General features: G+C 44.6%; 1 protein-coding gene across 3 annotated transcripts in view; it reads left to right on the top strand.

The window, feature by feature from the left end:
• Positions 1–4,072: 4,072 nt before the first annotated feature.
• Positions 4,073–15,561, top strand: part of LOC105696480 — a 37,803-nt gene continuing 26,314 nt past the window's right edge. For all 3 annotated transcript variants that reach the window (XM_012418979.1, XM_012418980.1, XM_023434451.1), the window contains exon 1: positions 4,073–4,324. The gene's annotated coding sequence lies outside the window, so the exon portion shown is untranslated. The remainder of the gene's footprint in view (positions 4,325–15,561) is intronic.

Here is a 15,561-nt window from a genome sequence, read left to right as displayed (position 1 = left end):
TTCCTTAACTTGTGCAATAACAAATGCCCTTGAATTTTTAAATTATTCTCTCTGGATAAATGCTCCAAGGGATAAAATGATCACCTTAGTATATTGGATTTTCCAATTAATCCTACTAATGTTCTGCTACGATAATTAGTGGGGAAAAAAAGAAACTGCTCTCTAATTTTCAAGATTGACATCATTCGCCGTAATTGATCGCCGAGAGACGGGGAACTTCCCAACCGGAGAAGTGGCGTTGAACCAATTCCTCAAGGCCGCTTCCCCCGTTTATGACATCCATAAATAATAAATCATTAACTTTGTAAACCCAACGCGAGCCGAATGCCCATTTTCTTCGAAATGTCCATCGCATCCTGCTTAGCCTGCATTAAAGGATCTCGCTCAGGAGTTGCCCTGCCCGTCAGGATGTTTATCGTTCTCCGGACATGAACGTCGTCTGCAGGGGCCACTTAAAGGCATCCTGAAATGTCCATTATTACATACTCTCCTTACTCGAAAAGTGCGTTACGGAGGCATTTTGCTGTACAAACGTGCTCGCCGACGCGGACCCCCGAGTGAATTACGTGACGTTTCAAGGAAGGACGGATTTTCTGAATGGCGCAAAATAGAGGAAAGATTGACAAGGCGTTGGTGTGGCGGATCTTCTGCACGCCCACGCGAGTCGACCAGGAGAGTATTTGTTCCGTTTTAAGAGAGAAAAAAAAATAAAGAACACATATGACGAATCCTTTTCCCCGCGTCAGCCGACCCAGAAGAGGACCCATGTGGAAAGTTTACTATAAAATTATAAACGGTGTCCATTGAATTTTATTTTCGTTATTCCAATCCAAGTTTAGTTCTTAGATCTTGCTGTTCCTGATAAGTCCTACAAAAAAAAGTATCACTTCCAACGTGCTCCCTACATTTTCACGTTTGCATCCTAGCTAGATCTTATCCACCGGTTTTGCAGATTTTCTGCACACAGTAACCATTGAATTCTATTTTCATTATTCCAATCCAAGTTATCCTGCGAGGTCCTACGTAAAAAACTGTTCCTTTCCAATGTCGTCCCTAAATTTATATGTCTGCATCTTAGCTAGATCCTAGCCAGCATCCTTGTAGACGTACACTGGGAGACATCGATGCCCTCCCAACCTGCACAGGCGATGCCGTATCTGCAGGGGAGGCATTCGCGTCCGCCTCTGTACACGAGGACCCCAGGAGGATTAGGTCGTTCCCTGCAAGGCCGAAAAAGGGTCTAGCTCCCGTTGGACACTTTAAGGGCCCGGCCCGATCGATTCTCCTCTCTTCTCGGTTTCTTTTCGCTTAATCATAAATCACTTCCGTCGAAGTTTCACGATAAATCACTGGGCCAAGGGTGAAGCGCTAAGGTTGACTCCTGAGGATCGCGGACAATGCAACTCGGGTGCACTTACGATGATCTACCGTCAGGCGCCCGTTAAAATTCAATTTCCCCTTACGATTAGGCCCCGCTTTGCGTATTACTTTGACATACGAGAATTCATCGTCTACGACGCTTTGCCTAGAAATTAGAATGGGCCTGCGTTGAAATTTGACGCGTCGTTAGGAGATAGCGAATAGCTGACGTGACGAACGCCGATTCTTCACGCCCGAACAGAGGTTGCCCTTTACCGAGTTAATTTACATACGCATTATCAGCCCGGTGGATGTACGTCGGCCTTGCATTTTCTTTATTTATTGAACGTCCGCGTTTCAATCGATTATGCGCGCCGATTTTCCACCCATCGACTGGTCTGCAAAACTCGGGACAATTAAACTCGCGTGGCCCTCATTGTTAATAACGAGGGTGTATTCCCTCAGGTAATTCATTTGTCCTATCGACTTTCCAGGATTAATGGTTAATGACGGGGAAAGAAATGCATCTTTTTGCCCGGTAAGTGATTTATTGTTTCCAATTTCTTGTGTCGGTTAAGGTGGGCGTTAGGCATGAAAAACCGCTGCGTTTGTTAAGCCGCCACTTTCTAAGATTGTTTACTCGGATCTACTCTCCTTCTTTTTTGCCACTGGGTTTCTTTGGTTAATAGTTGTAATAGAGAAACAAAAGTGAACGACACGGTCCTCGCAGAAGTAGTTAAGGCACCGTATTTGTCGGGCCAATACTTTCTCTGACCTCTTACGACACGCGGGAGTGAATGGTACTTTTTACACGCACCTTCCTTTTTTGCTAGTTAATTCCTGTTTAACGGAGGGGACGCTAGGGAGGAAAATGTCACTATTTCGGCGGGAACTACAGATACGCGAGGGTGAATATGAACAAAGTATTAAATAAATCGTATGAAAGTATGAATAAGTAATTACTAATATAGTACAAAGTAACTGAGAAACCATCCCTGGATACAATGGCTCATTAAGTTATTTCGTAATTGATGCCACATTGACATGTAAATCTTTGCCGGAGAAGGACATAACACTAAAACTGGACACTCGGTAATTTATCGAGCATTTTGCCAGTACTTTTCCTAATTTAAGTGCCGAGGTGTCGATCTCTCGAGGAGAGACCCGAGTGGGAAGAGCGAGAGAGAAAGAGAAAGAGACATTCCACGTTCGAGTTTGAAAGAGCTCGAGGTCGTGGAGTCAATTCCCCATTCTCCCTCCGAAGACTTTCAAGAGAGTTTTTCGAAAATTTACGAGGTGTCTGGGAAACGTCCTCACATGAAATCCTTTGGCTGATTGTGCGTTAAAATAAGAAATGTCTAAATAATTACCCCTCTCCTCCGAATAATAGTAATTGAACGTACTAAAGCGTGCCATACACACGTCGGCGGACAACAAAGGCAAATGAAGTCGTGTACATATCTGGTATATATCGCCCTTAATTACCCTCAGACTCTTAGAAGACGTCGGACATTAAATCCTTACGATTATGAGTATCGCGGTCTTATTACACGGGAAATTAAAATAGATATTAATTGCACGGTTAAAGTCTAAATTTATAGGCGTATATTTATTACACGTGGAACAGGGGAAGGGTGAAATCGGCTTGAGAGGGGAAATCCCAAGTGGGTCGTCGATAAAATTTAAATAAAAGTATCGAGATATGTGACCTATTACTCAAGGCGGGACTAAGGAGGCATTTCACCGAGTCAATTTGCCGCCACCTAATTTCTCCCTATTTTTCTAGGTTATCACGGGAAATTGTCTTGAGTCTAGGTAAACATGAACATCTAGGGCGGGTCTATCGGTAGTCTACGAATATCTACGATCATCTACAACAAACAACTCGATACACCTAACATATATAGGAGAAACAAACATATTTCTCTCCTATATACAGTTTCATATTCCGAATAAGAGCCACTTGCCCTTTCCACTCTTCCCATATACAGTCTTGGTCTAGTCGTATCAATTGTTTAGGCAAAGATCACGTCTTCCGTGATCCCAGGACCTCCGATAAAATTCCCTTACTCCCATTATGAACATTTCCTTCTCCCAGATTAAAAAAAAACAACGGGAACTAACCTAACCCCTTGTCCACGCGCCTGCGCGTGAACAAATCGTACGCAACGTCCCACCGGATGAAACAATCATCCTTCGAGTTAAATAATATCTCATCTCGATGAATTACCTCTCCAAGCGTGGGACTCCCTACGGTTAACAATTAGTTACCCATAAGATGGGTAAAAGACCTCGAGGGATGCACGAGGGTAAAAAAATCCTGGTTCGAAAGGGTCGAAAACTGGCGCCAAAGTGAGCCGTCGGTGGTCGTAGGGGGCAAGAAGACTCGAGTCGAAGCGAGGCGAAGCAAGTCCGAGCCCGTTTATGCACGGTAGGGTATATCCAGAATCCGCGGCACGTCTCCAGCTTGGGACGGTAGGGGAGGGGAGGGGAGGGGAGGAGCGCGGTGGGTGTGCGGCGGCGGGCGTGGTGGGGGAAGCCGCTCGGGCCGCTTCGACAAGACAGAATACAGAAGACAGTTCAGTGCTCCTCCCCTTCCCCGTCCTCTCAAAGGCCACCAGCTCCTTGTCCTATTTCTGACGTCACGGGCCGCGGAGTCGGCTAACGGCGCATGCGCGGCGCGGCGGTTCACCAAGATGGTGAACGTCTTGTAACTCTCACTCGCGCAAGGCTGTCCGCGGCAGCTTTGACAGTCGGACATGTCCGGATAAACCGCTCCCCGGGCCGAGACCGAAAACCGCGAGGCGTTTCCGCGAGTGGCAGAGTAACGGTGACCGACGGAGGGAGAGAGAGAGATAGTTAACCTCGATTATGGACGAGCGACCCGGCGCCCGGATTTGAGACCCTTGACGCAAGAGAGGACCATATTGGAGCGCCCCCAGGAGGCCGAGCTGTCACGCGAAAGGTATTTTCATTCCGAGTTGCTAAGCGGACGGCCGACGCCGTTGGGAGAGGCGGACCCTTTGGCGATGGGTTCCACTATTTCGCGCCCTGAGTTCGACTTGGATCGGGGTCCTGCGCCGATTCGCAATTTTTCCCGAGGCCCTCGCGCAACGGGCGATCGGGAACCCTCGGCCGACCTCGGGAACGTCTCTCGGCTCGGCGAGTCGTGAAAGTTGCATGGGAATCGGACGACGTGCGTGCCCGCCGACTACGGGGAAAGGAGGCGACAAGAGGATACCTTCTGCTCCTGGAGAGGTTACCCTTGGTCGCTGTCGACCTTTCTTCTCTAGTTTTTACTCTTTGGTCCGTTTAGTACCGGCCCTTGGGGTTTTAACCCTCTCGCGCTTATGGCCGACGTTTGGTCCAATGTTCCCTGCACGCTTTCGGGAATTTCGACCGTATGGCGTAGGGGTTGAGGTGATACGAAAGGGCCATTCGATGCTATATAGATGTATATATAAAAGGTAAATATATTTCTAAAAGTTTTGTTCAAACCGGGTGGATCGAAACTTCATCTTTTGAAGCTTCAAATAATTCGGCGCATCGGGTTTGATGAAATGTTTTATCAATGTGTTGGCGTATCGTAGACGGGGAACCCTTTCGTATCATCTTAAGCGAAATCGGTCTTAACACTATTTGCTACCACGATTTTGTGTATACCTATTTCGAGCAAAAGGTTCCGATGAGCTGGAGGAAAATGATACCGGTAAATAAATTTAACAATTATACGAAAACTCAAAACATTAATTGAGAAAAAATTATTAAAGTTTGAAGATGATTTCAAGTTAAAATTTTAATAGGTGTCTTTTGACACCTTTGGTAGAAATAGTGTTAAGGGATTGCCTAAAGGGAGGAAGACCACGAGCGATTTTGATCGTCGGGAAGACCTCAACCGGACTCGTGAAAAATTGCGGGGGAATGGTCGGCGTATGTGGTTAAGAGATGATCCTCGGCTCGAGCCGTATGTCGAGGACGTGGGCGCGACTTCCAGGCAGATTTGGCGTGATGTATTTGGGAGTTACGTTGCGTGTCCTCGGTGAGGTTGTCTCGTAGATCGGAGACCGATAGCTTTAAGGTGAAGTGAAACCCCCCCTAAAATCAGCCGATTCCAAGACACTATTTTTTAAGGGCATTGAATCGAACCGAAACATTGCCACGTGACTCGTGTACACGTAGGAATTATCCTGACACTTTGAAAATGTGGATTTTTTTAATGAAATCTTTTATCTTAGCTCAGACCAAAAGCAAAATGGCGTCGAGCGCTCGTGTTTCGATTGATATAAAATTGTTGAAAGCTCTAACATGAGAAACGAAAGTGTCAGGATGATTTAAAACATTCTGGTAATCGATAAAGGCAAGAAAAAAAAAAGTGTCTTATGATCTGCAGTGCTAAAACGTTTCTAGTAAATGTGTATTATTTTTTACGCATCGCCCGTAACATATTAGTCGTGTCATTTTGCCAAACTAATGATCGAGGTGGGAAAGTAATTTCCTTTTTCTCAGGTGTACTTACGGATGAGTACCGACACCTGTTATTCCCCATACCGATTCTCTGATGATTTCCTACACGTCCCGTTAACATCTTCACTTCGCTCTCCGTGAAAGTGAATCTCGCAAAGTAAAGGCTGCGATTCAATGGGAATAAAATTAAAACAACATAGTATAAAATCAGGAATTAAAGATATGTCGGTCGGAAAATCGGGAGAGGGCGAGAAAATGGTTTTCTTTCCCCTTGGGGTATTAATTTTTCTACTCTTCCACACCTCGCTAATATTTTCATTTCGCCCTCTCCGAAATATACCTCGAAAAATCGGGGAGAAAATTCAAGCGAGCCTCCACCTTCTCCGTGTTCATATAAAATCAGGAATTAAAGATATGTCGGTCGGAAAATTGGCAGAGGGCGAGAAAATAGTTTCCTTTCCCCTTGGGGTACCACTACGTACCCGGTCGCGAGTACGTAGGTACGGCTGCCTACGCGGCCAGGCATAACCAGTTTCCTTCGACTCGTTGAAGTATCCCGGCGCTCGTTGAAGTCTCTCCTTCGCGCTCGTTGAAGTCTCCGCTCTCGGCCCGGCGGCTGACGGTCGAGCGGCGGCTCGGCGGCTCGGGAGCGAGAAGGACGACGCGATGCCCGGCCCGGGGGCGAGAGAGAGACGCCGAGTCCTCCCGGCTCGGCTAGGCATATAGCCTTCGCATTCTTTGGAGAAGTGAAAGCTAGCGGTTTCAGGGAAATTGTCACAATTCCGTGCATGCTAATCGATTCGGGCTCTTTCGGATCCCTCGAGGTGGACCCTCGTTTCGAAAAAAAATCGAAAATCGAAAGAACGGAATCGGGAAAAGGAAAAAAAGATGGACGGCCCTCGCTAGCTACCGGTCTGCCTCTTCGAGATTTTTATCGTACTATTAGGACTATTAGGGGAAAAACTGCCTCCACTGGCGGGGCCTTTACACGTGGCCACGATGCGTAACGGCGGGAGCACGCGTTGAACTCTTTTTTATTTTTTTTTTTGGAAGAAACTGGGTATCTAGAAGAAGCTAAAACGTGCCGAATTAATCTCCACTCCGGAATTGGAGTTTTGCGGGAAGAACCGGTGGCTTGGATCCTTCTTCGTGGTCTTTGTCAATGCACATTGCTAAGATATATTAGCAACATATTTTGCTAGGAATTTCATTCAATTCTGCTAGTGGCAATGCCAGCTATATGGACATGTTTTTTCGATTACGCTGATAAGAGCCTTGCATTATTCAGTCCCTCTGTACGTAGAGTTCTTTGTGTTCCAATTAGAGCGCTTTCACTCGGATACCCTGAGAGATTTTTCTCCGTAGGCGGTAAATGTCTCGTCAGCGGTTAAACTGTACACGGAAAAAATGACTGGCTGTTAAACGACCCAACAACCATACTTATCGCTTTGAGAACGCTTAGGGTAATCCGATGGCACCGTCGATCTCGAATAGTACTCCGACAATTGCGAAACCAGGAAAAAAAATCGAAATGTCATTTTTAGAACACGCGCCGCGGGCTTGGAATATTTCCAATTAATTTTTTTTTGTTCTTTTTTATTAGGAAGATGATCATTCTTTTGATATCACTCATTCGGTGATTTTGCCATCTGAATCAGCTGTTCTCGTCCTGGATAGAAATTCCGAGTCATAGAGGTGATGCATCAATGAAATTCCCCGAACATTTCGCGACATCCATTACATCCTGTAACATCCCATTTCGTCGTCACTCGTGACGTCGATCCGTGAAGAAACTCGGTAGAGTTTCGCGCCAAATATATATATATAAAGGCGGAAAAATTGGACACTGCATGGGGTTTTCTGAACCTCTTAAATGAGTAATGTCAGTTTTAACCAGCTCATCGAGATTGGATTATTTGTCTGTTTTTATGTTTCTTTTTTTTTTTTAAACAAATACACCATTTTATCGAAACGTTCCCAAGTAGGTTGACTCGCGACGAGGTTTCGATTTTTATCCGACATCTAGGTCGGGCGGAGAGTAACGATTGCATTCGGATTACGTGATTGCATGTTGAAATTCAACGCATTACCCCGAGACACAACGATTGTCATGATCAAGTGATAAGTACATTTCGGAAAGACTTTCTCCTTTTCTTGCCCTACCTCCGGCCGAAGAAAATGACCGAACTAAGAAAAGAATTAAAAATTGGACGTGAAACCTCTAAATGAAGGGAACTCGGAAAATCCCTCGCAATGAAGTGCAGGATCTATTTTTGTAAATTATAAAAAGGTCTGTTTTATAAATAATAAAAATATCAGGGGTTCAGGGGAGAGATGGTGCACCGGAATATCCTGGAATATTTCCAGATCGATCCTCGTCAGATCTTACGTAGATCATCCGACGTGACGTCATCTCGCCAAGGCTCGAATTTTATCTGAATAGCTCGAATCGCGACGAGCCCCCCATTTTTATCTCGCATCTAGGTCGGGCCCTGGGATGGGCAGGAATGATTGCATTAAGAATACGCGATTACATTTTGAAATCCGATAGGCCCGACACTAGTTTTCTCTCGCGGTCTGGCAGGCTCTGTAGAATCACGACTATTACGATAGAACGTCCTCGGTGGTTATTCGAAATTAATGATCATCCACGAATGGATAAACTGATTGGGGACCTGTTATCGAATTCGGTTACAACGATCGTACAAACTTGGTCATTTTATTTGGCAATCTTATGGCTTATTTTATTAACGCGCTCGTTAAGAGTCAAAATACGTGGGCATTGGATTAATTATCATAGCTGTTTATCATAGGAAATCGTAATATTATTTGGCAATCTTATCGGTTATTTTATTAACGCACTCGTTAAGAGTCAAAATACGTGGGCATTGGATTAATTATCATAGCTGTTTATCATAAAAAATTAACAAAGGAAATCGTAATTTTATTTGGCAAACTTATAGCTTATTTTATTAACGCACTCGTTAAAAATCAAAATACATGGGCATTGGATTAATTATCATAGCTGTTTATCATAGGAAATTAATTAAGGAAACCGTTTTCCCTTATTTCCAAGAGATCAGCCTCTCTCGATCCTCGAGGTATCCGGAATTAGTAATTCCCGAAGGGAGGATCGCCATTATTGAACACTTCGCACGTACAATCTCTCGGCTCTATGTTCTCTCTCGAACTTCTTATTTTTTCCTCTCCTCTCTCCCTCTCGGTGCCCCTCCCTCCGGGATCTCTCTTTCTCTTTCCGTAACCCTGGACGAGTATTATGAAACGCAGTTATATAAAGTGACTCCGAGTGTCTATTATTGAAGAGTGAAAATAAGAAAGGAGTTTTCGCCTTTCGGGTCCGCTCGAGGAAATTCTCCAATTTCTCGGGAAGGAAGGGACAAAGGAGGATATTAAAAAGTTAAATACCCGAAAGACTATGGAAAAAAGTTCGATACTTAATGCCACTTGTCAGATCCTCGAAGACACCCTCGATCCGATTATCGAGGATGGCTCGGGAATTAATATATATTAATAATAATATTAATAATAATTCCCGATTCCTTCCGAGAGCGAACGATTACTCCGTAACCTAAATTTCCCAACTCTGTCGGGTCCTGAGGGGGTATTTTGCAATTTCACCTTCAATTATGGGATATATGGGTGCTCCTATGCCCACTTGGCATCTTCCTCGCGACGGATCGCGATAGAAGCAAATATTATATCGAATATATCACGCACGTGCGCCTTTGCTATACGATATGTCGGGTGCACGAAATTTCATAGTCTACCTTTCTCTTCCTTTGCGTATAGTCGATGTCTAACTACGTCGTTCCTTATACGTTACGATGTGCTCTACAGTGTCGGCGTTTAGTACGTTAATCTCGGCTCGATAGGGTTTTTATTTCCATTTTATCAGCCGTCCAATCATATCTTTTCCTATTCCATTTCCCTTCCACGGGCACTAAACGCTGTTTCTCATTATCCATTTCCCATCTAACTTATTATTTCTCTTTCGCTTTGATCGCATCCATTTCTCCTCGGTGAACCATAGCCGCATGTCTTCTTAATGGATCCATCTTAGGGAGGTATGTGACCATTTCATCCGGAGTATTCCACGTACGAGTCACGTACAGGCGAGAAATCTGCCGAGTAATTAGAGCAGAAAGTAATTTAATTGGTAATTAAATTCCCATACGGCACAGATATATCCAGATAGGGCACGAAAGATGGCCACAGGATTTCCTCTGGAGATTTGTGGTACGTTATTACGATCCTCCCATTCCTAGATTTGATCTTCTCTTTGCTTATTAAGACTCCGCTGCGTTCCTAAGAAGGAATAAAAATCAATCGTTAACTTTATAGCGCCGACGAACGCGTCGGTGGGTAACCTGAAAATGAAAAAAAAAAAGAAAAAAAAAGAAACAACCTTGTTTCATTTTATTTTCACTCCGTGGAAAATCGACATTAAATGTTTGACATCGCCTCCTCGGGACGAGGAGGATAAGACAATGAAACGTTTCTTTGGTACCGTTCAAAGAAATGTGATATGTCGCCGTGACAATGGCTGCACGGCGATCATGCGACTTCATCGAAGGGGCAAAGCCCTGAATGCATTATTCCGGTAATGCATTGCGTGCACGTAACGCATACAAATATATTCATATACCCGAGGATCCGAGTGTCCACTATTTTACGGGCTTACCGATACATCGACAGTACTTATGGTCACCGGATGGTAGTTCGGCGACCCCTCGAAATGGTTCCACGATGGGTCTGTAGGAGTTTATTTATTTATAAAGTTTATGCGAAAGCCCATGTCGGCTAAAAAACGAGAACGGGATATAATTTTGTTAACAATGGGAACGTAACAATCGTGCAACGGGATTATCGATTAGACAGTACGAGCCGACATATCATAAAGGGTTAGTGGATAGAAAAAGAAAGAAAGAAAAAGGAATCAAGTCAGCACTAAAAAGTTTCCCCGATTCTAACCTTAAAATTAAAGTCCAGGAACACAATAGGTGGTCATTTCCTCCTCCTTTGTTACCTAAAACACATGCATCGTTCGCGATACCTTGAATAAGAACCAATAAGGAGTAATGGCAATTACCGGTCAGACATTAAAGTGAAAAAGGAGCAACGCGTCGCCTCGATAATGGAGGCTCCAGGCGAGGCGGGCCGAAGCCTCCCGAGGAGTGCCGAAGACTCCCGAGGCAGATGCCAGATTTGAGTTTCCTTGAAAGTTCGGATGGTTGAACCTATAAAACGAAAGGGAAATTCTTGCCGGGCCGGGAGGCTAGAGTCAAGGCCGCTGAAGGTCTCCCAGCTGAGCTTTTTTCCCCTCTTTGGACCTCCTCACTTTTCTTCTTCTTCTTCTGCTCCTTCTTCTCTCGTCCAGCCTCCTCGGCGGTTCTCCCTTTCTTTTGGACCCGGCGCGCGCTTTCCGTTGTACCGCTCGGCCGGGAGCGTCGGCGCGCATGCGCGCGGCCGTGCCGCTTCGCAGGGATGCCTGCATGCGCGCGCAGCCGCACGGCAATAAACACGGGGTAACGCAGGTAAAAGTGGCTCAAGAAGTCCCCTAATTTTGGAGGAGAGGCCAGAGCTCGGAGAAAAAAATTATAATCGACGGCTATTTATAGTGGACTCGCGGCCGCGAGTTAATACACGCGCGCTGACTCGAGGGACTGTCGGTGTTTTTAGACGGAGATTAGATAGGTGGAAAAGAGAGAGAGGGAGAGAGGAGGAGTCCCTGTTTGTCACCCGGCTGCGATTCGCTAAAGACTCCGCTCAGGAATGCGCTCTCGAGCGAAATCGAGGATGTTTTCCACGAGAGTCCTCCGGGAACTTTTGCTAAGGACACGGTGCTATTCCTTTTACTCTTTTTTCTCGATCTCTTCGACCCCGGGGAGCATCTCGAGCCTTGACCGACATTCCGGGGAGAAGGGTGCATCCCAAAGAGCTTTTTTGCTCCTCTCAGAAGAGACATTTTTGCGTACTTTCGTAAGGCACTATTTTTGCCCGGAACCTGAAGTTTCAGAAAAACTTGATTTATTTCATACGCGAATCTTGCGGGGTTCAATTGTTTATCGGTAAAGATTGTTTTTATCGCGTTGAAGGGTGCCTAGGACACTTTTATATCCTTCCATAAGGGACTGTTTTAAATTTCTATCTTTCAAAATTCCACGTAAATGCTGAAGCGAATCTATGGTTTGTTCAATTTTTTTTAGGAAGAACAAAGTTATTTATACCGATGAAACCGTTGTCATATTCTCCTCGGCGAAAAACAGTTCGACATTTTATTTTTTCTTTTTTATTATTACCCACCGCTTTTGTCATTGACCAAAGGGGATCCTGCTTCGGGCGGCAAATGTGAAATAATCGACTTTTATTTTATTATTCAAATACCTTCATTTACAAGATGCGCGGACTCGGTCTCTCTTGCAAAACGAACAATTGCTTCGAGTATCTCTCCAATTTAAACGCAAAGATGAGATGTTTACGCCTATCGTAAAATCTTTTCAAACCCGTAGAAACGCGAAGGAAAAACAAAGCCAGACTTCTGGCTATTTGTCCTTTTTTCCCCGTTTCCGTAAAGTCCTATTAAATCCCGAAATGACAATAATTATTTCCTGTTAAATCCTGAAATTGCAATAATTATTTCCTGTTAAATCCTGCAATTACAATAATTATTTCCTGCAAGTACGTCGCATCCGACACGATGACTCGTGCCTCATATATTCCCGTTTGATCTCTCTCTCTCTTTTCTTTTTTCCCTTGAATTTCTCACTCTATCGGGACAATGGCATCTCAAATTGCTGCATCGAGTGGTCAGGAAAGAATCCGGACAGAATGGAGGACAGAGGCGGAAAAAATTCCGCCGGGGTTTCCTCTTAGTCACTTGTTCTTCCCGAAAGGGCTCTAAATAGAGGTAATTCCAGGACCCGTGGTTAAACATTTACGCAACTCGATGCGTACATGAGGGTATTCCTCCTAAGCATGCCCGAGTACTTATTTGCCCCGACTGTGTACACGCATACTTCCTCCCACGCAAAGTCCTACGGAGCTCCGGATAAATAAGGATTCCGCCTCCACGTGGGCGGTACAGATATACTTACCTCGGATAAATCGATAAATCGATAAGTCGATGATTCGATATCCGAGGATACTGGTCGGACAATTCGCCGGGGATCGATACGGCCACGCAATTTGTCTCGTATTTTATTTATTTATTTTTTATTTTTTTTTTAATACGTGTTGCCATTTATCGACCGACATTTCTTTTCTTATCCTGACGTAAAGTACAGTATTCGGTAACTGTCAGTACTGTACATGAAGGGTGACATCAAGAATATCAGAAAAAAAAAAAAATATAATAATGGGAGTAAACGAACGATTCGTTGAGTTCCTCCGTCAATATCCGATTAATAATTTGTTTTATAAAGTAACATTATATATGGAGCAAATACATATTTATAATGATACTTTGTACGGTACGAACATTTCTATATCGGCGCAACTTTTAATAAATCCCGTTACTCGAGTGTATGATTTTCCATAGCATTAAACGCGTGTCCTATCGCAATCTGGTATTAAAATTATACGTACTGCGGGAAGATTACTTGCATATAAATATCCATGTACAGGGCGATATGACTCTTTGCCTGGCAATGGATTCGCATTCTTGAGTATGTACTACGGTGCATGTGCGTACCAACACATTGCGATGGAGAAATCGTCTTCTCTTGAGGGCTCTTTGCGTTTATCTAATCACGGTGCTCGCACTTATATACCCTCGTATCCGCATCTGATTATGCTTGAATGCAATGACACTCGCACCGAGCCTCGGTCGCATTGTTACCGCGCTTTTATTGCGGCCGATGTACTGTGTGCTAAGTACTCGGCTCGGTGCAGGCGTGAGAACGCAGGAATAAACGCCTGGACCTGGGCCTGATATGGAAGTGTGATAAATATATAAATAAATATATATACACCAAAAAGTAAAAATATTGATATAACTTTTCTCCAAACTGGGTGGACCGAGTTATCTGAAACTTTAACACGTGATTATGGAGGCTCTAAGGAAGAACGCTCTGTCCGTGAAATTTCATTATTAAAAAAAAAAAAATATACACATATATATTTTCTTGATTCTTCGCGCGCGTTATTCCTTAGGGCCTTTTAACCTTTTGTTTTGTATATATCGCATTTTCATATCACCTTAAGGTGGACGGTAAAAAACATCAGTATAAATATAAATGTCGGTAACGGGACTGATTATTCAAAATGACGTTACCACCGATATGATATATATATATATACCTCCTTATCTATAGATGAATTTTAATTTATCGACCTGGATTAAATTTCTCGGCGCCTTTCGTATCGTCTTAAGCGGAAGTACATACAGGTACAGATTCTTACGGGAGAGTACTCGTTTCGAAACGTACTTCCGGATGAAATAAATCTCCCGAACGGTCTATAGATATCACCGGTAGAAATTGCTTTTACGATCGGTTTGGCGGGTATGTAAGCCGTGATTCGATACGAATGTTCCACGAGAGGAGGAAGAAGGGATCTATTAGCTCAGGAGGGGGACAGGAAGTCCACAATAGATGTGCCTAATGCCCTCGGTGCCGAGATGACGAATGAAGAGTGATTCCATAAGGCAGCGACCCGTTAGGCGTCTTTTTTGGCGGCAGAAGAACTCTCCGATCTCGGACTCGCTTTCGAATTGCATTACGAAAGCCCCATTATACAGTCTCTGATTTAACCGAGAGCGATCCCTTGGACTTGGAGGGGACCAGGAACGCGTCGGAAAGAAGTCCCCGTTCGTTGCACTCCGCGCAGTCTCGAATCCGGGTCTGCTTCGAAGGCGAACGCGCTTTTTTCCGGCCACTTCCAGTCGAGGACGACCGAAAGAGAGGTTCTCGGTCTTGACCACTTCTTGGACACCAATCAGACTTAAGCTAGACCTCCAATTTTTCCCGACATCCGGAGGAGAAAAATTGCCAACCTTCTCCGTAAAGATCCTCGGACTCTCCGATGCGTTAAACGGACTTGCCGCGAAACTCTGTCGCGTTTCTTGATGTAATCCTTGAAGAAGCGCGTTTTGTCGACTTCATTTCTTTGGTTTGTCGGTTCACTCTTAACGTAGATGGAGATTTTATCCTCCGTTTCGAAGGCGAAGGAGGAGAAAAATTGCCAACCTACTCCGTAAAGAGACTCGGACTCTCCGATGCGTTAAACGGACTTGCCGCGAAACTCTGTCGCGTTTCTTGATGTAATCCTTGAAGAAACGCCTTTTGTCGACTTCATTTCTTTGGTTTGTCGGTTCACTCTTAACGCAGATGGAGATTTTATCCTCCGTTTCGAAGGCGAAGGAGGAGAAAAATTGCCAACCTTCTCCGTAAAGGTCCTCGGACTCTCCGATGCGTTAAACGGACTTGCCGCGAAACTCTGTCGCGTTTCTTAATGTAATAAGGCTCTCCTTTGTCCCGGTATACCTCGTGATCCTTAGAAGACGCTTTATTGGCGTAATTTACTTGATTTATCAGCTCGCGTTAAGATGCACGTCGAGGTCGGCTTTAAAGCCGACAGAGATTTTATCCTCCGCTTCGGGGCGAATGCGGTTTTTCGGTCACTTCCAATCGAAGCCAGCCAAAGAGAGGTTCTCGGTCTTGATAACATCTCAAATTAGCTTAACCTGAACTGGATGCGACTACTTTATTCGGCCTCGCC

The sequence above is a fragment of the Orussus abietinus genome, unplaced genomic scaffold (genome assembly GCF_000612105.2).
Source record: "Orussus abietinus isolate OABI.00-Male unplaced genomic scaffold, Oabi_2.0 scaffold15, whole genome shotgun sequence".
NCBI lineage: Eukaryota > Metazoa > Arthropoda > Insecta > Hymenoptera > Orussidae > Orussus > Orussus abietinus.
This window is presented reverse-complemented; position numbering and strand designations above follow the sequence as displayed.